Raw genomic sequence first — 26531 nt, forward strand, 5'->3', positions numbered from 1 at the left:
TGTTTGACAAGCTTCTCCAGCCGGAGGATTCTACAGGACATGCCAGCAAAACACCAGAGAACATGGAGGCCAGTGACAAGATCAAGAAGTTTTCAAAGGAACTGATCGACAAAGTGTACGGGCATCTGATGGCTGGTCGGACGTATCAGGTTCCCACATTTTCAATGGACAGATTTCTTTCTAACTCTGTCATCTCTGAACTCAAGAGGAAGGTGGGCACCATTCGGTTAAAGTTTTCTCCTGAAGTTCTTTACGCCATGACGGAGGACGCTGTGGCAAAGTTCCTGCAGAAGTTGCAACTCTGGTTGAACAAAGAGCCTTCAGAGACAACTAGTTACAGTGAGGAAGTGTCTGGTGCACTCAGTGACATCCAAGAGGTTATCTCAAACATGCTGTCCACACCAGAAACAAATGACACCATCGCGCCAGAGTCCCCTGAAGTCAGCGACAAGCAGGCTACACCTTATTCAGGTCAGACACCACCTCCATGTGAAGCTGCAGTATCTGAATCCTTCAATGATGAAGGTGTGAATGTCAGGGACCTTGTCGATAGTCGTGACTTGGCACCGCGAGAATCTCCTGAGAAATATTCTGAGCCTCCACCAGTTTCTCACCCCAGTCCTGAAGGATGTCAACCCAGTCAGGTGCCAACCCCTGAGGAGCCAGGTAAGGGGCTCTTAGCAGGGTCATCTGATAGCTCCTCTTCTATAACAGACGAGATGACCAACGACCTCATGACTGCTCTTCTCCTGAGGCTCATCACAAAAGTCCCGAGCACAACTGCAGGATCCCCACAGGCGGTAGACATCAACGCCATCACCAAGCGTCTGACAGATGTGGCGCACGATCAGATCAATATACGCAACTCTGATTTCAGAAAGACCAAGGACAAGATGAAGAAAATCAACAAGGCCATGACTAAGGATCTTCACAAGGAGTTTGTCTGCCCAGAGGAACTACTGGAGGCTGCAACAGCATCAGATGATCCATCTTTTGACGATGCTCTTGTGAAGTATCTTGAAATCCATGTGAATGCCCTCCCCAGTCCACCCAAGAAGAAGAAGAAGTCCAAGGTCGCCAGGTTTTTCACAGCTATGGGGAAAGCTCTGACCAAGCCCTTCAGGTGGTGCATCAAGGGCAACCGTGATGACTAAATCATCACCATCACCCCACCCCCCTCCCCCTCCACACCTGCCCCCGCCCCCGCCCCCACCCCCTTACCCCCACCCCCTTCCCCAATACGGCATTCATCTTGAAGGAAACCACAATCAGGTTCTCAAATCCTCACACTCGCCCTCCACCTCACCTGACTTGTAGTAGGTCAGATGAGATGGAGGGTAGTCGAGAACCTAGAGAACTGCTTTCCTTCAAGATGAATGCCACCAATAGACCTTTCTCACAGTAGACATTTTGACACATGATGCAGTTGATACACCTTGATGGAGGCACTCTTGTGGTTTCCAAGTCAAAATGTCTGCTGTGAGAAACGTCCAGGCCAGCACGGTGGCTCAGTTAACCACTGAACCACCGTGCTGGTGTGGGTTTACTCCGGGTGCTCCGGTTCCTCCCACATTTTACATTCAAAAAAATAAAAATTATAACTACAATTTCATTTTAGTTGTGTTTTTCTCTTTAAAGGTAGAAATATTAAATTCAGTCTAAAAAAGACAGACAAAAAAATTACTGTATCGATGCATGAAGTGCGTGTTTAATGTTCACATCATTACAATAAGATGAGCTTCACAGTTGAAGAGGTGTGGAATTACAAAGAAGACATGAAGTGCATTTGCTTCTGCTGAAACCTAAACACACAAGGGAAAAAAGTGCAGTAGGTCTCTTGTCTCTGTCTGTGCCTAAAAAGGCTTAAGTGTGACTGTGCTATTTGCTTTTTGTGTTGTGCAAATTTGCCTCCATCACCGTCTAAAACATTCACAAAGCTGGTTCATAAAATGTTAGCAAACTGAGAAGCTTCAGAGAATCGCTTCACACAGTTATAATTATAATGAAAAGATGATGTTGGCTAAACATCAGAGGTCAAAGTGGGAGTATTTTATTAAAACATCTTTAATAAAAGGAAAAAAAAGGAAGTTAGCAAAGGTGTTTTAGGTCAGCCTTTGTTTTAATATGTTGTTAAGTTGAGAATAGTGTTGTGATGTAACTGTTGTGCAGTCAATTATGAGCCTGTTCATCATTCAACTAAAGAAACTGTACAAGTAGTTTCAGACATGTTTGATGGTTTGTTTCCCTGCAACTAAAAAGGTTTAAGGCAATTAGTTTGCTGAAATGAACTGAGTAAAAAATGCAGGTGCTGAATTTTTTGTGTGGTACACAGCAAATTCTGGCCTTTGGAATAAACTCTCTGAGAGTTAAAATCAACTCAGTGTGAGTGTATATGTGAGACCATCGAAAACACTCTAGGGCAGAGTTAAAGTATTTAAACCTTTTCAGGAGTTAAAACTGAACTCATTAGTTAATTTAAATGTGAACTCTTTCATACTGTTAAAGTCAACACTTAAAATATATTTAATTTTACACTTAATGGAGTTAATATTCCAAAACACTTAAATGTTTTTGATGAAAATGAAAACCAAAAACACCATATTGATTAGTACCTGCCTTCCATTTATTTAACAAATCCATACAGTGTTCAAGAGTCTATGCTGTATGGACACATGTGTCACAGGTTACATTTTGGAGGTTACAAGTTATTTTCTTAACAGTGCTAACACATTAAAGCATACATAAAATCACATTTAAAACAAACTGCCATGACAGTTTAACAATTGGGAAGTCTTACAATACAAATGACAAATAAATGTGTATATTTCAACATACTGTATCTCTATGTATTGCATAATCTGAGGAAAATGCATGAAGTGCAAACATAAAAACATTGTTCACTGTACATAAGTCTGATAAGATTTTTTTTTTTTAAATCTCTGTATACTGGATTGTGTTATCATGAGTTAGACTGTTGACTTTAAACATCTAATTAACATGCACATGAGAGTCCAATACCAAACAAAAAACATCGACATATTAAATAATACAACTCTGACAATATAAAAACATGAATCACACCCACAGGACATTTTGTCATCACACCATTTGAAATGCCTTAGTCTCACTCTTTCTAGAACCAGTATCTTCCGAGGCTTGTCCATACTTCTGAATAACTCTTCTATAGGAGTTCTGGAGGCACTATCGGCTGGCATAAAGTTCAATACTTGGTCCTTATTATTAGGCTGCACACCTCCCATAAACTCCTCTAAATTCTCAATTGTGAAAAGAAGTATAGTATTTGGTACACTGCCTCCCAAAAGTTTGGCTATAATGGAAGCACACATATCTTTGATGTGAGTGGACACTGAAGGGCCTGCTTCAATATTTTGGCTTTATTGTGCTTTTCAGTGTCATGGTCAGAAGGGGTCTAATGAGGCAATGATGTCAGTATGAGCATGTATCTTAATCAGATGTCTTCTAAATCCTGAATAACTAGAGAATTGCAAGCAACATCCTTTTTGAACATATTTTAGTCTCAGTCTTTTCCCAGGATACACACCATGAATTAGTCTAAGGTGCCTGAACAACAGTAAAACTGTACCAAAGGATGAAGCACAAAGGAAACATTTCAACATTTCTGCTGCTTGTTACTATTTGTTCAACAGCCTTGCTCTCAACTCTTTTACTTTTGGAGTTTCTTCTGTTGTGTCCATATCAATGTTGTACAGAGGAGTCTACAAAAATGTGTACAGGCTGGACAGAGCATCGTCATATTTCACAAAGAAAACAAAATGTGACTTGAACAACTCATCAAATGTTCCCAAGGATGTACATGACTGACATGGGAGAAGCTTTCTACTGAAGACTATGGAGAAACTGAAAACCTCTGCTTTCAAAGTCCCTATGGCCAGAAAATAGGGCTGGGGGTTTCCTTCAATTATAATGAGGTGATCCTCCAGGCTCTGGCAGGACTGAAACACAAAGAAAAACATTTAAATAAAAGCCATTAGTTTAAAAATTATGCATGAACCACAATATTTGGAACTGGATTGTATTGTCTTGACAAACCTTGTGAAATCTCAGCAGATGATCAGCTGCCTCTCTGCCTCTGATCTTCTTTGGCCGCTTCCTCCCAGCTGCTTGTGAAGTGAGAAAGTGCAGCAAAACAAGAAGAGACGCCATGTCGCTGTCCCACTCTGCACACAGTGTAAATAACACAATTTACTTAAGAATATCTGTCTTCACATTTCTACCTTGAGGAGGACAAGGTTACTTCTGTCTTCTCTTATTCATCTAACATTTTAAACCTCACTACTCTGAGTGGGCAAGTCATTACAAACTTGTGCTGTGCATTGGTCAATTCCACAAACTTTATCTTAATAGACAGATTCAGGTTTGATCAAGGTGGGGAATTGTGGAGCCATAAAAACACGGAGTCTTGAGTTTGAATATTTCAGAGTAGAAACATCATAGAGCTTCACTGATAAACAGCATACAGGATGTAGATGATACTGTCAGACAAGACTGTCAAACTATAGACTAAAGTCCAGCTGAAATCATTTTCGTCATCCCTTTCTGTAGTCAAAAATAATGTCAACATGTTATTTAAATGTATTGTTTTTTAGTAAACATCAAATTCTCCTTTCTTCTGCAAGCAGTCAAGATTTTTTGACAACTCATTACTGCCCTAATGAAGTATGACTGTTGTAGTACTACCTGGCTCATCAGCAGTGTCAGATTCTTCATTCAGGGCAGATTTCAGCTGTTTCTTCAAGAGAGGCGTCTCTCTGAGGGCCCGAGCCTCTTGGAAGATCTCATCTTTAAAACTGATGTTGCATTTTTCCAGGAACCGGGAAGAGGTCTCTGCTCCAAACATCAGTATGAAATCTTGCTAAATCTAATAAAGGGAAGGACTACCATTCGAATCACTGAATATAAACTGAGTATTTTTTTCAAATGTTTTTCAGATTCACTTAAAATTTGTTACCTACCAATCCCTTGGTGTCCAAGAAACGGGAAAACATTTGAAGTATGTCTACTGATCGCTGTGGATCACGGAGCATCTGCTGACAATAGTGAAAGGTTTCTCTCGTCTTTTGGAAGACAAAGTCACGGTCAGTGGTGTGGTGAAGAAGAGACCTGGCCTCCATGCATTCATCTTGGATTTTCTGGTCATCTATGGAACCAAATATTCTCGATGATGTGGGACCTCCTCTGAGCACTGCTCTGTTATGGGATGTAGATGTGGTTCTGGATTGACGTTGCAGAGTCTTGACACACCACTCAAGAAAGCCTGTGTTGCTCTGAATGTCATAGAAATGTTCCTGAAAATAAAAAGGGAATTTCTGTTTGAAATGTACACAGTAACAGTCTATATGTGCTGCTTATACACACACACACAAAAAAAAAAATCAATAAACCACAAAGTAACCACCATCACTATTTCACACAATGGCTACAATGCAAACTCAATTCAATTTTATTTGTATAGCGCCAAATCATAATATACATTATCTCGAGGCACTTTACAGGGTAAGATCAAGACCTTACTTTGTTACAGAGAAAAACCCAACAGTTCCCACAAAGAGCAAGCGCTTGGCGACAGGGGGGAGGAAAATCTCCCTTTTAACAGGAAGAAACCTCCAACAGAACCGGGCTCAGGGTGGGCGGCCGTCTGCCTCGACCGGTTGGGGGTTTAGGAGGAGAAAAAGGGGGGGTGGGGGGAGGAGAGAGGAGAATAGAGAGAGAGAGACCAGGAACAGCTGTGCTAAGCTGTGCTAAGCTTTACTAAACAGGACAGTTTTAAGCCTGATCTTAAAGGTAGAGAGGGTGTCTGCCTCCCGAACCCACACTGGGAGCTGGTTCCACAGGAGAGGAGCCTGATAGCTGAAGGCTCTGCCCCCCCTTCTGCTCTCACAAACTCTGGGAACCACAAGTAGACCTGCATTTAGAGAGCGAAGTGTCCTATTGGGAAAATAGGGAACTATGAGCTCTTTAAGATACGATGGTGCCTGACCATTAATGGCTTTGTAGGTGAGGAGGAGGATTTTAAATTCTATCCTGGATTTTACAGGGAGCCAATGCAGAGAGGCTAACACAGGAGAGATGTGATCTCGTTTCCTAGTTCCTGTCAGTACTCGTGCTGCCGCATTCTGGATCAGTTGGAGGCTTTTTACTGAATTTCTGGGACATCCTGACAATAAAGAGTTACAGTCGTCCAGTCTTGAGGTAACAAATGCATGAACTAGTTTTTCAGCATCCTTTAGACACAGAATGGATCTGATTTTTGCAATATTGCGCAGGTGGAAGAAGGCTGTCCTAGAGACTTGCTTTATATGTGAAGTAAAGGACAAGTCCTGGTCAAAAATGACACCAAGGTTTCTGACTGTAGCACTGGAGGCCAAGGTGATGTCATCCACAGTCAGTATATAATCACATAGTGTATCTCTGAGGTGTTTTGGGCCAATTACAATAACTTCAGTCTTGTCTGAATTTAAGAGTAAGAAATTATCCAGGTTTTTATGTCCTTAAGACACACCTGAAGCTTGACTACCTGGTTAGTCTCACCTGGCTTCAAGGATAAGTACAGCTGGGTGTCATCTGCGTAACAATGGAAATGTATCTGATGCCTCCTGATAATGTTTCCCAGAGGAAGCATATCTAGACTGAAAAATATTGGTCCTAGCACAGAACCTTGTGGAACTCCATGACTGACTTTAGTAATGACAGAAGAGTCATTATTAACATGAACAAACTGGAGTCTATCTGACAAATATGACTTAAACCAGCTTAGTGCGGTTCCTTTAATGCCGACCATATGCTCTAGTCTCTGTGATAAAATCTTATGATCGATGGTGTCAAATGCAGCACTAAATCTAGAAGGACAAGTATAGAAACAAGTCCATTGTCTGAGGCTATGAGGAGATCATTGGTAACCTTAACCAGAGCTGTTTCTGTACTGTGATGGACTCTAAAACCTGACTGAATATCTTCTAACAAACCATTCCTGTGCAAATAATCACATAACTGGTTTGCAATGACCTTCTCAAGGATTTTGGAGATAAAGGGGAGGTTGGATATAGGTCTATAATTGGCTTAAACATCTGGATCAAGAGTAGGCTTTTTAAGTAGAGGTTTAATTACTGCAACTTTAAAAGCCTGCGGTACATAACCTGTTGATAAAGATAAGTTAATCAGACTTGATATAGAGGTGTCGATTAAAGGAAAAACTTATTTGAACAGCCTTGTTGGAACGGGGTCTAGAAGACAAGTCGATGGTTTAGATGAAGAAACTGTTGAAGCGAGCTCAGAGAGATCTACAGGAGAGAAACAGTCAAAATATAAGCCAGTTACAGTTGACTCTGAGGCTGCTGAACTGGACAGTACATCTGAGCCAGCTGTGGGGAGGAGATGGTGAATTTTTTCTCTAACAGAGACAATTTTATTTGTAAAGAAGCTCATAAAGTCATTACAACTGAGGGCTAAAGGTATAGATGGGTCAACAGAGCTGTGGCTGTCTGTCAGCCTGGCTACAGTGCTGAACAGAAACCTGGGATTATTCTTGTTTTCTTCTATCAATGATGAATAATCGGATGCTCTGGCTTTACTGAGACTTTTTTTATACGCCAATAGGCTGTCTTTCCAAGCCTTTAGAGATTCTTCCAGGTTAGTAGAATGCCACTTCCTTTCTAGCTTAACTCACATATCCCTTTTTTGAATCTGGGTTCTTCAAAGATGGGAAGAGTCACACAATCCTGAGGGAATGAGACTCCTCTGTTGCTTTACTTACAGCTCTCCTGCAAAAGCAGTATTGTTTGTGATAAGATTCTTCAACCCCATACAAATGAGAATCTTATGTTGTTAACATCAAGCCTCTTACCTTTTCACACATGTGAGCTACAATGATGTTCACCATTAATCACCTGGTGGAATCTTTCAAACTCCCAGTATCTTCATATTCTTTAGTCACAGTCATCCTGCTGGCTAGGACGTGAGAATCTGCGCCACTGTCTACATTTGGTATAAAATAAAAAACATCAATGTACAACAAATACATCATTTTTTAACCCAAACAACTAGTCCAATCTATTGATCATACAAATGATAAATTACAATATTTTTTCAATTCCTTCATTTGTTGGGCCTGAGGTCTGGTAAACTAAAGAGCAAGATGTATAAGAATGAAAGTAATACAATGACATTTCTTGCATGGGCGCTGTCCATGAAAGCTTGGATAGTCTGACATCCAGGATCACTTGTGTCACTGCTTAAAGTTGAGACGTAGAACGAATCTGTTAGATTGGGGAAGCAAGGCCCTTCACCGTCTTGCTGCTGCACAGTCAACTCTGAGGATCACAGATAACAAAATCAGGATACAGGGCACATACAATCAAAACCAACCACCACAAAAATACCATATATGCTAGGATGCCACTGAGTGCCAACAAATGTCACATTTTCATTCCAATCATTCACCTCAGCCGGTGATTTTACGAGCAAGTTCCTGCAAACTTCTGGAGGGACTGCTAATCAGTGAAATCATTTGATGCAGTCTTTAGTGAGAATGAAAGCCTGCAGACCCATCCAAGACACATGCTGTCTCATCACTTATGTATACTGACAACAATTCAACATTTTCTCCTGTTAAGCATTAGAAATTTTATGATAACTAATGATAACTATGTGCTTGATACTCTGACACTCTCATGGGGTCAGCTGTGATCACACAACAGTATACATTTGGTAACAGTGTAAATTCTGGTTGGGGAAAATAACCTTTCTTCAATCTGTGCTCGTCTAACATCTACAGTACTGCTATGGAGAAATAAAATAAAACTAACTTCAACTGTAGTTTGCATTTTAGAATATTTTATGTGTTTATATTTTATAAAATCACTCATGATGAAAGATTTTTATGTGTTACCACAATGTAGCAAAACTTTAATTTACCCCAAAATCACAACTTGCCTCCAAAAAAATCACATGGACATGTTATATTTCATTATAACATTTACTATAAACAGACTTACCAGGAGGTGTGAGTGTCACAAATCCTGTCAGGTCTGAGCAGCACAGCTGTGTTCTTGTGTAATTCTGCTAGTTGAGGGTCTGAAATTCACATGATACATACAATTTATTGTGGAGAGATTATTTTTAATCATATTTTTTAATATATTTTTTATTGTGGTAGCGCAGAATATCAGACAAATATTAGCACTGTTTCTTTCACAGTTAAGATACAAATCTCTCATAAACATCCACAAAACAACACACAGAACAAAACAGAAAGTTATTATCAACTTACCGTCATCAGTGAGATGATACAACACACTTCTCTGGCTGTGGCAAGTTCAGGAAACACGTCCTCATCCACCTCTATGCCCTGCTCGTCATTTTCTGGCATGAGGAACTTGTGCTGCACTGAAGCATAAAAATCAAAACTTCATTCACAAGATTTTCATCACTTCCCCTTTAATGACTTCGTACTAAACATACTTAACTTACCTGCACTGATAAAATATGAGAAGCTGACTTCTTCCAGTTTCACATATTTCTTTGTCTCTCCATGTTTCACCTTCATCAACATCTTGACCACTGAAGGATAAACAAGACAACATTTACCAAGAATAAAAGCAGCACTTGAACTGTCAGTGTAACAAGTGTCTTTATGGGAGCTGTTCATAGCGTATTAATCCATTCACATGTTCACGCCTTGTGTTAGCATGACTTCATCCTCCACCTCCACTGTTTGCTTGTTAGCTAGGCTAGGTTTAGCCACTGAGGCAAGTGTCCCCAACACTTACTTGATGAACTGTCTCTCCAACACTGGAGACAATGTGGTGTTGCTGGCTAAGATGTTGTCTTCACCAGGACTGCAGGACAGTTTTTGGATGATGGATGGACCATGGATGTATTATCAGACCTTCTTATAATCTTATAATACATCTATGGTTGGGATTTATATACAGTCTATGGTTGGGATCCTCCGAAGGTTCTGCGATGTAAAAAGCACCTCAACCCATCTTGTTACCGGATGTTATGCTAACTTCAGGTTGACGTCTCTGCCAGTGTTTTTAAAATAGTTCAATTTGTTTAAATAAATAAATAAATAAATGAAATGCATGTTTTGTTTTGTTTTTTTGTTTTTTTTTTTAACAAAGAATTTCTATTTGTCTTGCTGAACAGGGAGGGGAAAATATAAATTTGATCTTGAGTGAGGCCTCAGCTGACAAAGCATGTTTTCAATCAAGAGTTTTTAAATGATCCATGTTGATTTGGTCATATTGTACATTTTATCCCCTGTTGGAGAAGCCCAAAACAGACTTTTACTTTTATTTTTAGAAATAAAAGGCAAATGCAAGTGTGACCAAATTTGTAACTGTGCCCTGGGATAAATCAGAATGGTTCACAATTTATAGTCATGAGGTTTTTTTTTCTGTGGCATCTATACTCTGAAGGTTCCCACCCGGAAACGTTCCCCCGGAAACGTTCCACTAAGGTTCCCGGGGGAACACTCAGCGAACTGAGCGGCCTTGCAGCCAATTTTTTTCCAGTGGCCACTCGTGGTATTGCAGCGAAAAATCCCCCTGCGGCCCAAAAAGCATTTTTCCCATAGACCACAATAGTAAAAGAGAGGCCTGTAAAACTTTTAACAGGACACCTCCAGCTGTGCACACAGCCAAATATCAATCTTTCTAATATATATTTTTAAGCCATGGGGTTTTAATCTTTGTAAATGTAGCCGGGTGAACTGGGGTTACAGTGCTTTTTGTGTATTTGTTGGGTGATAAGGGAGTAAAATAGGTTACTGTCACTTTAACACCAGCGACTGCAAATCTCGCGAGAACTCGGAAGTCCCATGATACCTGACAGACCCGCGAAATATTGCCGACCGTGAAGCTAGCGACTGCTATGGTGTGTAATTGTCAACTGTGAGGATATAAACATACTGAAGAACGGTAAATCACAGAGTGAACAGTTAGCAGAGTCAGTAGATGAGTGTTACAGAGCTAACAAGCTGGTGTGTGACGAGTAAACGCACTTTGTCAGTGGGAGCATATCGTCAGGTGCGTGTGAGGCTGTCTCCACTCTGCTGAGGACGGAGCTGAGCGGCGGATCGGCGTAAGTGACACAATGAATGATAAAAGTCCTTGTTATGGCGTCATATATTGTTTATTTTACGAAAAAGTGTGATTTTGTATATTGATGCACATTACAGAGGGGAGAAAGAGGAGTGTTTGTATGCTGTGTCCAGGTGTGAATCGAGGCTGTAGACTATCCACTGGACGTGAGTGAGTTTATGATTTACATGTTAAAAAGAAGTTATTTAAGTTCATGCAGGATCCGTTGTAATAACATGTTTGAATGCTGAAAATATATCTTTCTGCTTATTTACGTTATTTCACTGTAAATGATGGTGGTAGTGATGTGGCTGAGTGTCTTATTTTCTGTTTATGTAGGAAAGCAGACACTACTGTTGTTTGTCTGTGTTTAGTGAAGGTTAAAGTTCACAAAATCAACTTTGCTGAGAGGGAAAGCAGTGTTTTGGTTTATTTTTTTTTTATTTGAATGTGTTTCATACCACCCTCAAAATTATAAAATTAATGCTGTAAAAAAAAAAAATCCGTAGAATTTACGGTAAAATACTGGCAGCTGTGGTTGCCAGAATTTCACCGTAAAAAATATGGTACAACACATATGGAATTGATTTTACAGTCAGCAAATGCAAATGGTAAATTATAAAGGAAATAAACAATTAAGCCCATTGTAAACCAAAGTACAGACTATAATTGATAAACTTTAAGAACCTCTCTTTGCATATACACATTCTCTGTGAAAAACAGAACTTGTCCAGTATACTCACAAGGCAGTTTTGACATCTTGAAAAGACAGTGTGTGTCCATACATATGAAGGATAGTCCATAGAAGAAATAAACATCATGAAAAAAGGAGCCACTTGCCCTGTGTTGATCAACACCAATGAGTCACTGAGTCCAGACTTGGCTGACGAGGGCTCTTAACATGGACATGGTGTTCAAGAAACTGGAACTTAAAGCATTCAGCGGTCACCAGTTCTGCTTGAAGACTCGTATGTTGTCCATCTGGTGTCCACTGTAGACTGGCATGATCCTCTCTGCAGCCAGAAAACAGAAACAAAGCAAAGGTTAGATTGATGCAGTGCCTGAGCATGATGCCTACAGAGATAAATTCAGCCTTCTGTTGTCAAACTGAGCTCCAATGAGCTATACATAGAAGGAAACCATCACTCTGGAATATAGTTTTGCAGGTGTAACCCAGGTTACTAGGCCCTTATTAGTAGTCCAGTTCACCAGTTAATTGATTAGATCAATAAATAAATAAATTCATACTTTTTGTGACAAATAAATAGAGTTTGATTTAAAATTATCTTACATAAAATGAATAAAAAGGATTTATGATTAAAATCATAAATATGTCAATAAATAGATTAAAAACATTAATATACATAAGTCATTTATCTGTTTGAAAAAGAGTATTTTGTTTTATTTCAAGTGTGGCGAATGTGCCTTTCTCAAAGTGTACAAGATTCAGCGGCATGAGGAGTTGGCGGGATAGTCACGTAGCTTAACCGTCAGGGCGTACGTGCAGTCCTGTTGTTTTTGCTTCTGTCTCTGCCGGGCCTTCGTCGAGGTGGCTGCATGCTAACCCTTCGCTGCAGATATTACAGTTTTGTGTGAGAGAGCCAGATATTCCAACGTCTGTGTGACTTTTATCACCGGCGCAGAGAGCGAAGGATAACGTAAGTTGTGTTTATTAGCATCCGTGGCGCTAGCTCAAGCCATTAGCCACATGTCCTTCGCTAAATTATATTTGTGAGGTTACACATTACTGAACTCCTGTGTTCCTGTCTCTTAAAAAGCGGAACCTGGACTGATGAGAGCCGTGTACTCTGCTTTGTGCCCGGAGTGTGTGTGTGTGTATATATATGTATGTATATATGTGTATGTGTATATATATATATATATATATATATATATATATATATATATATGATGCTTGAGCCTCTGGTGAGTAAACTTTATTGATAAAAGTCCGGTAAACGGAGTTGAAATGTGCATCTGCTGATGTTAATATAGATGAACAGGCAGTGAATTCATGTGTGTTGTGTTTAAAAAATTGTTTTATATTACGGTGTTTTATCTACATTACTCTCACTCCGTGTTTTGTTTTTTTTCCTGAGAGTGAGTGGCGGGGAAAAAAAGAAGAGATGAACGGAGAGAAATGTTCAGCCATTTTGCATTTTGTCTCATGTCAACCCTGAGAAATGTGTTCAGTTAATTTAATGACAGTGAAGACTAGTTAAAATGAATATTAAGAAACAATGTTACAATATACATCTATAAATATGTGTGTTTATATGCATTTATTTACATTTAAAAGTATATTTTGTTCACATGAATATTACAGTAACCCTCTTTTTGGCCCTTATAGGCCGGGTTTCTTTTCTTTGTATGAATTCCTGGATTGAGATCTGCATGAAGACTTCTTCTTCTACTTCTGCTTGGATCCCTCCCATTCTGTAAAGGTAGAAGGGAGCCTCAGTGGTTGTGGCAAGCCACCCAAAACAGAGACTGATTTATTTAGAGACTGGGTTTATTGAAACAGTTGTTGATATCTCATGTGTGTGCTTAAGATTTGAATTTATTTTTTTTATTTTATATATATTTTTTATTTTTTTATTTTATTTAAATCAACACAATGTAAGACACTAAAAAAACTTACCTGTTGGTCGTGTGAATTCTTTACTCTGTCATTTAATGCACATTGCTAATACCCCTTTCTCCTGTAGCGATCTGGACTTCTGATTTTTCTGGTCCACGAGGTAATTAATGCACTGATAAAATAAACTGTATCTCCCAGTCTTTACCACTAGCAGTTAGAGCAGAGGCAGGTTACACAGGTCATCAGGAGTATTTCATTTATTTTATTGTATTAGTGTGAAAGGTAGAAACAGTCACTTTTGAGGACTAAGTGATCATCAGTATTTGTTTCACCCTTGTCGAATTGCAGCCTAAATCCTGAATCCTGTCCGTAATACTGATTTTTTTTTTCCTACTGTATGTTTGTATGAAGCTGTTGGCACTGTGCACTTGAGGGAGATCGATTGAGTGAAGTTTGAGTTGTGCTTGCATCTACTCATTGGGTCCAGACTTGACTGAAGACAGGTGGGACAGAGTCTCATACAGACATGGTACAATGTTAAGGAAACTGGAACTTTGGGCAGGTTTTGTCATCATTCCTGCTTGAAAATTCACCAGCAGTCTTCAATCAGGTGTTTACTGTGGACTGGCATGAATCTCTCTGCAACCAGACAAAGAAAGACAACAAAGAAAAAATTGTTAATGATAATAATGATAATTATTATTATATAGCACTTACACTGTTGCAAAGTGCTTCCCACAACAACAACAACAACAACAACAAAAAACAAAACATTAATTAAAGAAGTTGGAACAGAAAAAAAATTCAATGGTGAATGAAGAGTAGGTTTAAAAAATCTCACAAAAAGGCCAACGTTTAAATATGATTTCAGGAGGCGCTTAAAACAGTTAACAGATTTAGCAGATCTAATAGTTTGAGAGAGAGTGAGGGAGAAATTGTGGAGGCTACAGCTGAAAACACACCATGCTTTTGATTTGACATCGACTCAGTGATTTAAATTTTTTTAAGGATAGTTCCGAGGATTTACCCTGAAGGAACTCCAGATAACAGGGTAGTAGACATATATGGGAGACATAATTATTGATGTGGCCATGTAAATATTTGACAGGTATGAAGAAACAAAAACATTTAATGGCAGCACCAGTTCAGAAGCCTATCTATTTAAATGTACTCACTGAAGCTGAGTGCTGATAATGATGACGACGAATCAGAGTACTGGCCATACCGCATTCCTGCAAAGTTGACTGCCTTGCATTATCCAGCTGCACCGTGCTGTGGAGAAGGTGAAATTATTTGTTAAAAAATGGTATGGCTAAGGTGTTAAAGGGATCACTCTCACTTGTTGTGTTATCTTTGAATTCGCCTAGATCAAGTGTTAATAAATGTTTCCTTCGTAATACATCCAAGTCAAGTACAACCACTAGTAGACTACCTGAAAGAAAGTGTAATGAGATATAAGAAGACAGGATATACATCCCCTCAAGTGAAATATGAAATCATCAACTCTTTCACTCTTTCCAACACACAGATTACAAATTACAATCAAATGACTCAAAAACATGAGCAGCTGGGCCAGCCAAAGACCATGTAACACATATTTTTAATATCACAGCGGCCAAGGTTCAATTGTGGCTTGGGCCACGCTACATATCATCCCCTCTCTCTCCACTGTGTTTCTTGTCTATCTCTAGTGCCACTGTCCAGTAAAGCAGAAATAATATCTTTAAAAGTTAAAAACAAAAACAGTTTTTTGGCATTTACATGGATTAGAGACTCACCATTTTCCTGGCTGACACAAAGCCATTAAGTTGTTCCCTCTAAGTCCATAACCAGTCATAGAACTTTGGATGCAATGCCTGAAAGGTGACAGTAGCATAATATTTAAATATTAACACTTGTGAAAGAGACAAGCTAATTTATACAAGTGTACAGATAATTAAGAGAATTTGCTCTTACCATGTTAAAAGATGTATTGGATGTCTTCAGTTTACCTACTGTAAAGGAGAATCTTAGCAACAATGTCACCAGCCTTCAACCTACTCTGTAGTGTCACAAATGCACTGAAACACAAGCTCAAATGTTCTTCAGTTTTATTAAATTGAATGCATGAATACAAAATGTTCACATAAATTTAAAAGAATATACTACTAACTAATATACTCAGTGGGCATTTCTACCCCATGCAACCCCACTGATCCTTTTAAAACTAATCTCACTCAGCACTTGTTATACTGAACAGTGCTTTGCTGTACTTACACTTTAGCACTTGTTATATTGAACAGTGCTTTGCTGTACTTAAACTTTAACACTGACATTCAGAACTCTGTCAGTTAGCTTTGAAAAGTCCTTGTCTAACATGTCTCTCTCCATTCACGATCAGAGAGATCAGCGATGAGGGTGAGGACTCTCGGGTTGACTGACTGCTTCTTGTGTTTTTTTGATTCCACCTTGGTGCCCTTCTCTGGGTTGATGTTGAGGAAACACCTTTGTGAACACAAAAATTCATAATCAACCAATATATACAGTGATTTGTTCTAAAGGAGGAAATTAAAAAAAATATTTCTTTACCTCTGAAGGAACTCAAGTGTGGAGCCCAGATCCACGGGATAATGAATGTTGAAGCAGTAATAGCTTCCGAGCATGAGGCAGACGGCAGCAATGAAGGTGGGGATGTGGTCATTCACGACTTTGCGGTACGGCAAGCATGAACTGCCTTGAAGCATAGCAAGAGGTTCCTGTAAAAGCAGAAAAGAATTAACAGCACATTAGTTATTACCATTCAAAAGTGTTGCATGATATACAGAAATTAAGATACTTCAGATTCAAAACGTTCAATTAGAATTTCCCATTGATCGGTACCTCAACATCCTTTACCAAACTAACAGAGGAAAATGCATGACATTGCACTGTTTTCATACATCATCTTGTGCTAACTCTGCTAACAACTTCTTACTTCCAGCTCACTTGTTTTTTGCCACCTTGTGGCCTGCATGAGTCACTGTTCACAATATTTTAAATTAAACTAGGAAATTCCCCCCGCGGGAAATTTTGAGAGTGAGACAGTGCGCAGCAGTTGGGGGTGTTTGCCGACTTCCTTTTGAATTCAGCACATGTCACCAAGAGGCTTTTTTGTAGGTCTTAATGAGTTAGACGTGGATTAAATTTCATAAATCTAAATAATAATAATAAATTTTATTTAGAAGCACCTAAATCCAGGTCAAATGTACGGCAGGGGCCGCTTGTTTGAAATCTTCTAGGGGGCACTATTGAGCTATTTTGCCACTTCCATATAACTATTGAGTATAGATGTATTCAGGACGGGACTCTAATCAATCCTGTGAAATTTGGAACTGATTGGGCAATTCATGTTTGAGTTATGGCCACTTAGGTGGAGTTTATTAGTATGGCATGTGTGAAAGAGCCAAAATGGCTGCTTCACACTGACCACTAGGGGCAAAGAACGCGGCAAAGAACTCTCTCACCTTGTTAAAAATTAAACTCATATTAAAATGAGGTGTCGGTGAGCTGCTTTTCTCGCTGCATCCAGCAACATATTCAAAGTTGTCATAATGCAGATCCTCCAGTATAACTTTGACGATATCAGATGCTGCCTCCTGAACATCCAGAACATCCAGAGACATGACAGACAGGGAAGAATCTTCTTCTGTCACGTCTGGTGTCTCGCTGGACCCTTTCATGAAAATGTCAGTCACAGCTTTCGTTGCTAAGGGGACAGAGATCTTGGACTTTATGCTCAGAGGTGTTTCACATTTCTCTGGTTCCTCTATTTCAAGGATCTCTGATGTGGACTCTGAGCTTTTGTGTGGGGCAGACTCGATGATTTCTGGATGCCAGCACTCTCCCAGGCACTGGAATTTCAGGTTCTTCAAATATCTTGTCAGACATTTGGCAGCATGAGACACCATTTGAGCAAGAGACGTAATGTTGGACATGGAGCCACTGACAAAAACAGCAGGCTGTGAAGGCCAGACAGGGCTGCTGATGGCCACAGACACAATAGAGTGGACTTTTTGTGAAACTTCCCTCTCCACTAGTGCTGTCAGCTGTTCAGCACTCTCACATTTCTCCTGTGGGACATGAAGAGCGACAGCAAAGCTATCAGAGAGAGAGTCTCCCACTTTTGTGTTGAGGTTCTGCAGAGATGTGGTTAAATCAGCCTGAGTTTCCTTCCTGTGAAAACTCTCCTCAATCATGGGTTTGATCATTCTCAAAATGATTGTAGTAGATTGAGTGTCTGTACCACTTCTGTACACAAGTCAGCCAGCATAGCAGTTGTGGCTGAGTCGGGAATCCCTTCAGCTAACATGTTCCACTATACTGCAGATATAATCTGGATATAATATATAATATCTGGATATAATATATCGGGATATGAGATTTTGGTCATATCGCACAGCCCTAAATGAAATTATAAAAATGTATGGAATGCTGTTTTATCCTTGGTAATACTTGAAAATAAATTTTGTTGAAATGTACTTACTGGTTTGTTTCCAGGCAGCCACCAGTTTTCTTGCTTGGATTGGTCTCAGTACTGAAAGCAGATCAGCTTCCTGGATGAACTGGAAATCCTCTGTGGTCTCCACCCCCAAAGATTGTAGTGTCTCCTCTAAAATATCTAGCATTGAAGCTGGGAGGTCTGGCATCACCTTTGTAATGGCGCTCCGTATGTTGCTTTGGTGTGCATCATCCATTTCTGAATATAAAAGAGAGATAATAATAAAGTTTTAACACCAGAATGACAGCCCAAGACATTAGGGATGCTCCGACTGAAATTAGCCGATCTTCAGTAATCAATATCAGATCAGCAAATCCTGATATGATATCAGGATCACAATAAAGCCATATTATAGCTTTATTGTTATCGACTGCTCAACACTTGAGCCATTTCTCAGCAGAGTTGGTGTTTGTATGCTGCGCAACACTGAGTTTCCACCTGGACAGCTATAGCAGGCGGACCAGGTTAGCACAAACACATGCGTTAAATGTGTTTATTCCTAACATAAGCTGAACTACATGTTAGCTGCTCATGTAAACCTGCAGTGACCAGCATTTTGCACCACTTTCTAAGGCCAAAGACTATTCAAAAAAGATCAGTAAAAAAATTGGATCAGCCGATATTTGTCATTAATAGAGCTAGACAATACAGATATATGATATGAGACTAGAAATCATCATATCGTTAGATTTTGGATATCGTAATATCGTTTTCCTGGTTTTAAAGGCTGTATTACAGTAAAGTGATGTAATATTCTGAACTTACCAGACTGTTCTAGCTATTCAAAAATTTCCCACTTGCCACTTGGTCATTACATCCACATTACTGATTATTATTTATCAATAATCTTATTATGTACATTTTTTGTGAGGGGGAACTCCAGTCATCCCTACAATATTGTCACAACATTGAGAGGTATTTTGGTCAAAAATACTGTGTTTTCTTTTGCCCAAGGAAGTCCTGATGAAATTTAACGTTCAAGGAAACTTTGATGTTCAAATATTGACTTGATTCATAATGTAATGTATATTTATCGATTGATATGAAAAAGATTATAGTGATAAATGTTTTGCCATATCGTCCGGCTCTACTCATTCACAATCGGTGCTTGGCAGCAAAAAAAAAAAATGTGATCAGAGCATCCCTGCAATACATCCATTAGTGTGACAGCACACTGTTTTAAATGGAACTATTTGGCATCCATGCTTAATGTAAGATGACAATGGATAGTAATCAATGAAGTCAGTGATGTTCACACACTGCATCTTTTCATTGTTTTTCCTTACAGAGTACATATGGTACTGAGGAATGAATTCAGCCTCGTACACTGAGACCAGAAAATGAACAGTGTCATTTTTGATCAAAATAAGCACGAGTTCACCAAACTCCACGGCGTCCATGCTCCCTGTGACGAGGAATTGTCCTTTCTTGTATGACGTTCCTTTATACAGCATTTCTAATGTGACCTTTGTGTTGGTCTCTGTGAAGTCAAATGGTCTCGCTGCATCTTGAATGGCTTTACTATAGAGTGCTGAATAAAATGGAGTACCATCTTTGACTTGTAAGACAGCTTGACCCATTGGTCCTGCTGAAAGATACGACTGGAAAATCTGGTGTCTTTCAGAGAGTGTAAGGCAGAGGTTTTTGAAATTCTTCAAATTTCTTGCACATCTCTTGAAATAACTGTGCTTACTTTCAAAGCGCATTGTCCATACTCTGATCAAGGGACCAAATTTGACCGTATTTGAACTGTTTAATACGCCGATTCAGAGAGGAGTAGGTGAACCATGCCTTTTTCTTGATGAAATACTTCAGATACAGTGCTACATCATATGACAAAACACCTTCAAAGATGTCATGACCAAGGCAAGGTGGCAAACCTGGCTGACAGACATTAAAGTATTTCAAACTGTGAACTACTGACTTGCACTTCACTCCTTCCACATCTGGGGTGTCTTCAGTCTGGAGGCGCTCGACAGCTGCGTTGTAATTCTCAGCGGTGCGCTCTGGTCCACACAGATTAGGATCGTCACCTTGAAATTGAGATCGGGTTATTAGGCAGTACCTACAAAAATACTTTGAGCGACTGAAATTTTCAGTAAAGCCACCAATGCAATGCGAGCCCAAATTATCTCCACCAATGCAATACAAGGTTCCTTTAACTGTTTCATCTGATAGTACAATCCCATTCTCCTCCAACTCCTTCAAGTCTGCTAGTAACTCAGAGTTACTACTTTAGCATGCCCAAATGCTTTGAAATCTTTCTCTCTGCACAGTAGAACAAGTAACGTGGTCTGTGTTTGACTGTACATGAAGTGGCAGGTTAGCAACAGATGCATAGACAGCTAATACCTTATGTCTTGTCTTTGCAGAACCTAAAGGGTTATCGACTTCAAAGGCATCTTGGTACAGTACTAGCTTGAGACATGATGGATTCTGAGCAAAAAACGCATTGGATTTGAATATCTGACCATCACTAATGTCACTTAGAAGATCTGTGGGAGACTCAGCTGAATGCTCCCCTGATTTCTGCCACAGGTCAGACTCTAACAGGCATTTCAAAGTCTCTCTCACAGGCACATAGTAGGCAAACCTATCTATTCTGTTCTCATCTCTTCCTAAAAACATTTTCTTTGGCTCCACATAGTTGAACTTTTTTTTGAAAGTCTGAGTTCTTGAGTATGCTGTCCTCATTGGCCCTGTGTGACATGCAGAGAACAGATCAGATCCCCTGACAGACTCACAAACTCTGGTGATATCCTCATCTGTTAATGATGTGTCATTTTTTAGCAGGGCCGTAAGTTTACTCAAACTATATGTCTGACCCAACTCATGTATGTTTTGTATCTCCTCAACAATGTTCTGTATGGTCGAAGCAGGTAGTAAAAACTCACCCTGCAATTTCAAGTAGAATAAAGAGACATTTCTGAGAAAAACATCACTATAATCCTCTGATATATCCATATCACCCTCATCTTTACCTGTTCCTGTACTTGTCTCATTCACTTGAGCGCCAAAGTTATCTGACTCAGTTTAAACAGATGATTGTGAAGCAGACTCTCTGAAGTCACTGATACTGATATCTGTAAGGTCTCTGTGTTTCCGTGACATGTGCGCGGTAAATGAGGATGTGACACTGGCGCTCACACATCGCCATTGCGCATTTAAAATCATGAACAGCCGTCCCCACAGTAATGGGAGTAGGAGCAGATGCACTATGCCTCCGGTAAAAATGCGCCTTAAAGCTCCATATCTGCAAAATGTCTGCTTGCAACCGGCGCCAGTGCACTTAAATAAACAACGTGGTTCATTTCTATGGAGTTTGCAATGAAGTACATAATCCCTCAAAGTCTTAACCGACTTGCTACAGAAGTTACAGCTAAACATTTTTCTAGCATTAGCAACGTTAGCTAGCTAACGGTAATCGAACGTGCTCCCCTGAAGAAGAGACTCTGCTCCTGTGGGCGCGAAGAAATGGCGGTGAACTGATTGTAGCTTCTGTTAACTCCGCGGTCTTCTCTCTGTCTCTCTGTCTGTCTGTCTGTCTGTCTGTTTCTCTCTCTGTCTCTCTCCTCAATTCAATAAAGCTGTATTGACATGGAACAACAACAAACACTGCTCCTGTGGGCGCGAAGAAACGGTGGTGAACTGAAATACAACATTTCTAGCCTCCGTTAAAGCTAGGGTCTACGATTTGAAAGACGAGGAGAACATTTTGAAAAAAGCGCCCCCCCACACACTACCCCTCCCCTCTGAGCTAAATATACCATACTTTTTAACATTCTACTTCCTATAGAAATGATGGTATGATTTAATGGTTTTGTATCATAAACTTAAATGTAAACACCAGCAAAATCTGTAATTCAGCCTGAATGATACCGTCAATTTTACGGTAATTACACGCTTGTGACATTACGGTATTTTACCATGAATTTTGCAAACTTTTTATAACATTCACAGTAAAATTCCGTATTTTCTACTTAGTAAGACCGTAAAATTTAAAGTTATTTACTGTTTCTTGATTTACGGTAATTCAATGTATTTACTACAGTGATATACTATTTTTGATTTTACGGTATTTTAATGTTGCTATTTGACAGTTTTTTACCGTAATTTCTACGGGCATTTTTTACAGTGTGTGTTCTGGCTGAGTACAGTCGGGGAATAAAAGAACCCACGAAAAGTATTTCTTTGTGTCTGGTCCTCTCTTGTGACCTGGCCACATAAAAGTTTTTCAAAGCTCAGAAAAGTTTTTTTTTCTCTGAGTGACGTCACCACTGTGTACATGGTTGCTAGGTTACTGCTCGTGACGTCAGGACGACAACAAGTTAGTGTGAAAAGTGAATAAACAAACAAAGGCCAGTTTTCTTCTACACACATCAAGATACATTGATTTTGTGATTTTTTTGAAAAGCAAAATAATTCTCAGTGCTTAATCTCACTGTCAAATATTGAAGCGGGCCCTTCAGTGTCCACTCACATCAAAGATATTTGTGCTTCCATTATAGCCAAACATTCAAATATATCATAGCCATTTCAAATGGTGTGATGACAAAATGTCCTGCGGGTGTGATTTATGTTTTTATGTTGAGAGTTGTCAGAGTTGTATTATTTAATATGTCGATGTTTTTTGTTTGGTATTGGACTCTCATGTGCATGTTAATTAGATGTTTAAAGTCAACAGTCTACCTCATGATAATACAATCCAGTATACAGAGATTTTTTTTTAAATCTGATCAGATTTATGTACAGTGAACAATGTTTTTATGTTTGCACTTCATGCATTTTCCTCAGATTATGCAATACATAGAGATACAGTATGTTGAAATATACACATTTATTTTGTCATTTGTATTGTAAGACTTCCCAATTGTTAAACTGTCATGGCAGTTCATGATTGACTGCACAACAGTTACATTTTCACAACACTATTCTCTACTGAACAATTAACATATTAAAACAGAGGCTGACCTAAAACACTTTTGGTAGCCTTTTTTTTTCTTTCTCTCATTAATTATGTTCTCATAAAAATATCCCACCTGGAACTCTGATGTTTAGCCGACATCATCTTTTCATTATAATTATAACTGTGTGAAACGATTCTCTGAAGCTTCTCAGTTTGCTGACATTTTATGAACCAGCTTTGTGAATGTTTTAGACGGTGATGGAGGCAAATTTAAGAGCACAGGGTCTGTGACAAGCAGATTTACATTCATTTTGTTGTGTAGTGTAACATTTAGTTGCACAACACAATAAAGCAAACAGTGCAGTCACACTTAAGCCTTTTTAGGCACAGACAGAGAAGAGAGACCTACTGCACTTTTTTCCCTTGTGTGTTTAGGTTTCAGCAGAAGCAAATGCACTTCATGTCTTCTTTGTAATTCCACACCTCTTCAACTGTGAAGCTCATCTTATTGTAATGATGTGAACATTAAACACGCACTTCATGCATCGATACAGTAATTTTTTTATTATTCATTTTTAGTCTGTCTTTTTTAGACTGACTTTAATATGTCTACCTTTAAAGAGAAAAACACAACTAAAATGAAATTGTAGTTATAATTTTTATTTTTTTGAATGTAAAATGTGGGAGGAACCGGAGCACCCGGAGTAAACCCACACCAGCACGGTGGTTCAGTGGTTAACTGAGCCACCGTGCTGGCCTGGACGTTTCTCACAGCAGACATTTTGACTTGGAAACCACAAGAGTGCCTCCATCAAGGTGTATCAACTGCATCATGTGTCAAAATGTCTGCTGTGAGAAAGGTCTGTTGGTGGCATTCATCTTGAAGGAAAGCAGTTCTCTAGGTTCTCGACTACCCTCCATCTCATCTGACCTACTACAAGTCAGGTGAGGTGGAGGGCGAGTGTGAGGATTTGAGAACCTGATTGTGGTTTCCTTCAAGATGAATGCCGTATTGGGGAAGGGGGCGGGGATGAAGGGGTGGAGGCGGGGGTGGGGGCGGGGGCAGGTGTGGAGGGGGAGGAGGGTGGGGTGATGGTGATGATTTAGTCATCACGGTTGCCCTTGATGCACCACCTGAAGGGCTTGGTCAGAGCTTTCCCCATAGCTGTGAAGAACCTGGCGACCTTGGACTTCTTCTTCTTGGGTGGACTGGGGAGGGCATTCACATGGATTTCAAGATACTTCACAAGAGCATCGTCAAAAGATGGATCATCTGATGCTGTTGCAGCCTCCAGTAGTTGCTCTGGGCAGACAAACTCCTTGTGAAGATCCTTAGTCATGGCCTTGTTGATTTTCTTCATCTTGTCCTTGGTCTTTCTGAAATCAGAGTTGCGTATATTGATCTGATCGTGCGCCACATCTGTCAGACGCTTGGTGATGGCGTTGATGTCTACCGCCTGTGGGGATCCTGCAGTTGTGCTCGGGACTTTTGTGATGAGCCTCAGGAGAAGAGCAGTCATGAGGTCGTTGGTCATCTCGTCTGTTATAGAAGAGGAGCTATCAGATGACCCTGCTAAGAGCCCCTTACCTGGCTCCTCAGGGGTTGGCACCTGACTGGGTTGACATCCTTCAGGACTGGGGTGAGAAACTGGTGGAGGCTCAGAATATTTCTCAGGAGATTCTCGCGGTGCCAAGTCACGACTATCGACATGGTCCCTGACATTCACACCTTCATCATTGAAGGATTCAGATACTGCAGCTTCACATGGAGGTGGTGTCTGACCTGAATAAGGTGTAGCCTGCTTGTCGCTGACTTCAGGGGACTCTGGCGCGATGGTGTCATTTGTTTCTGGTGTGGACAGCATGTTTGAGATAACCTCTTGGATGTCACTGAGTGCACCAGACACTTCCTCACTGTAACTAGTTGTCTCTGAAGGCTCTTTGTCCAACCAGAGTTGCAACTTCTGCAGGAACTTTGCCACAGCGTCCTCTGTCATGGCGTAAAGAACTTCAGGAGAAAACTTTAACCGAATGGTGCCCACCTTCCTCTTGAGTTCAGAGATGACAGAGTTAGAAAATAATCTGTCCATTGAAAATGTGGGAACCTGATACGTCCGACCAGCCATCAGATGCCCGTACACTTTGTCGATCAGTTCCTTTGAAAACTTGTTGATCTTGTCACTGGCCTCCATGTTCTCTGGTGTTTTGCTGGCATGTCCTGTAGAATCCTCCGGCTGGAGAAGCTTGTCAAACAAGCTGTCCACATCAGTTTTTAAGGTCTCCAGACTAACTGTGGACTTCTTTGTCTCCAGGCCGATCTCGCTCGTCATGCTGGTTGGACTGGGAGCTTCAGGTGTAGTCACTGGAGACTCTTGAACAGCTCCTGGTAGCAGGTATTCGTCTTCGGTGAGTCTCGGCTGAGGGGACACTGAGCTCTTCTTGAGACTCACCAGGAACTCTGAGTCTTGTGTCTTCAACTTGCTCTTCAGCTCTGCCATCATTTTGTCAAACTGTTCCTGGGCAAACCTGGAAAAGCTGTGTTTGCGATATTTTTGGTTGGCATCAGTGGTTCTGTCTGAAGGTCTGGCCTGTGCAGCAAAGAACTCTCTCACCTTGTTAAAAATTAAACTCATATTAAAATGAGGTGTCGGTGAGCTGCTTTTCTCGCTGCATCCAGCAACATATTCAAAGTTGTCATAATGCAGATCCTCCAGTATAACTTTGACGATATCAGATGCTGCCTCCTGAACATCCAGAACATCCAGAGACATGACAGACAGGGAAGAATCTTCTTCTGTCACGTCTGGTGTCTCGCTGGACCATTTCATGAAAATGTCAGTCACAGCTTTCGTTGCTAAGGGGACAGAGATCTTGGACTTTATGCTCAGAGGTGTTTCACATTTCTCTGGTTCCTCTATTTCAAGGATCTCTGATGTGGACTCTGAGCTTTTGTGTGGGGCAGACTCGATGATTTCTGGATGCCAGCACTCTCCCAGGCACTGGAATTTCAGGTTCTTCAAATATCTTGTCAGACATTTGGCAGCATGAGACACCATTTGAGCAAGAGACGTAATGTTGGACATGGAGCCACTGACAAAAACAGCAGGCTGTGAAGGCCAGACAGGGCTGCTGATGGCCACAGACACAATGGAGTTGACTTTTTCTGTAACTTCCCTCTCCACTAGTGCTGTCAGCTGTTCAGCACTCTCACATTTCTCCTGTGGGACATGAAGAGCGACAGCAAAGCTACCAGAGAGAGAGTCTCCCACTTTTGTGTTGAGGTTCTGCAGAGATGTGGTTAAATCAGCCTGAGTTTCCTTCCTGTGAAAACTCCTCAATCATGGGTTTGATCATTCTCAAAATGATTGTACAGAGTGTCTGTACCACTTCTGTACACAAGTCAGC

General features: G+C 40.2%; 1 protein-coding gene and 2 long non-coding RNA genes across 4 annotated transcripts in view; 1 reads left to right on the forward strand and 2 right to left on the reverse strand.

Moving 5' to 3' along the window:
- Positions 1–18692, reverse strand: part of LOC139634442 (uncharacterized) — a 34039-nt gene extending 15347 nt beyond the window's left edge. For both annotated transcript variants that reach the window (XM_071500897.1, XM_071500896.1), the window contains exon 1: positions 18206–18692. The gene's annotated coding sequence lies outside the window, so the exon portion shown is untranslated. The remainder of the gene's footprint in view (positions 1–18205) is intronic.
- LOC139633617 (uncharacterized) lies at positions 5303–8340 on the reverse strand. Its single transcript, XR_011693791.1, has 4 exons — positions 8203–8340; positions 7883–8013; positions 7706–7799; positions 5303–5327 (listed from the first exon to the last, which is right to left on the reverse strand). It is a non-coding gene; the product is annotated as an uncharacterized lncRNA (long non-coding RNA).
- Positions 10882–14460, forward strand: LOC139634441 (uncharacterized). The gene is made up of 3 exons (XR_011693964.1): positions 10882–11124; positions 11222–11290; positions 13474–14460. It is a non-coding gene; the product is annotated as an uncharacterized lncRNA (long non-coding RNA).
- Positions 18693–26531: the final 7839 nt, after the last annotated feature.

Source organism: Trachinotus anak, unplaced genomic scaffold (assembly GCF_046630095.1).
Source record: "Trachinotus anak isolate AG129_WGS33_773 ecotype Australia unplaced genomic scaffold, CSIRO_AGI_Tana_v1 ptg000016l, whole genome shotgun sequence".
NCBI classification, from domain to species: Eukaryota; Metazoa; Chordata; class Actinopteri; order Carangiformes; family Carangidae; genus Trachinotus; species Trachinotus anak.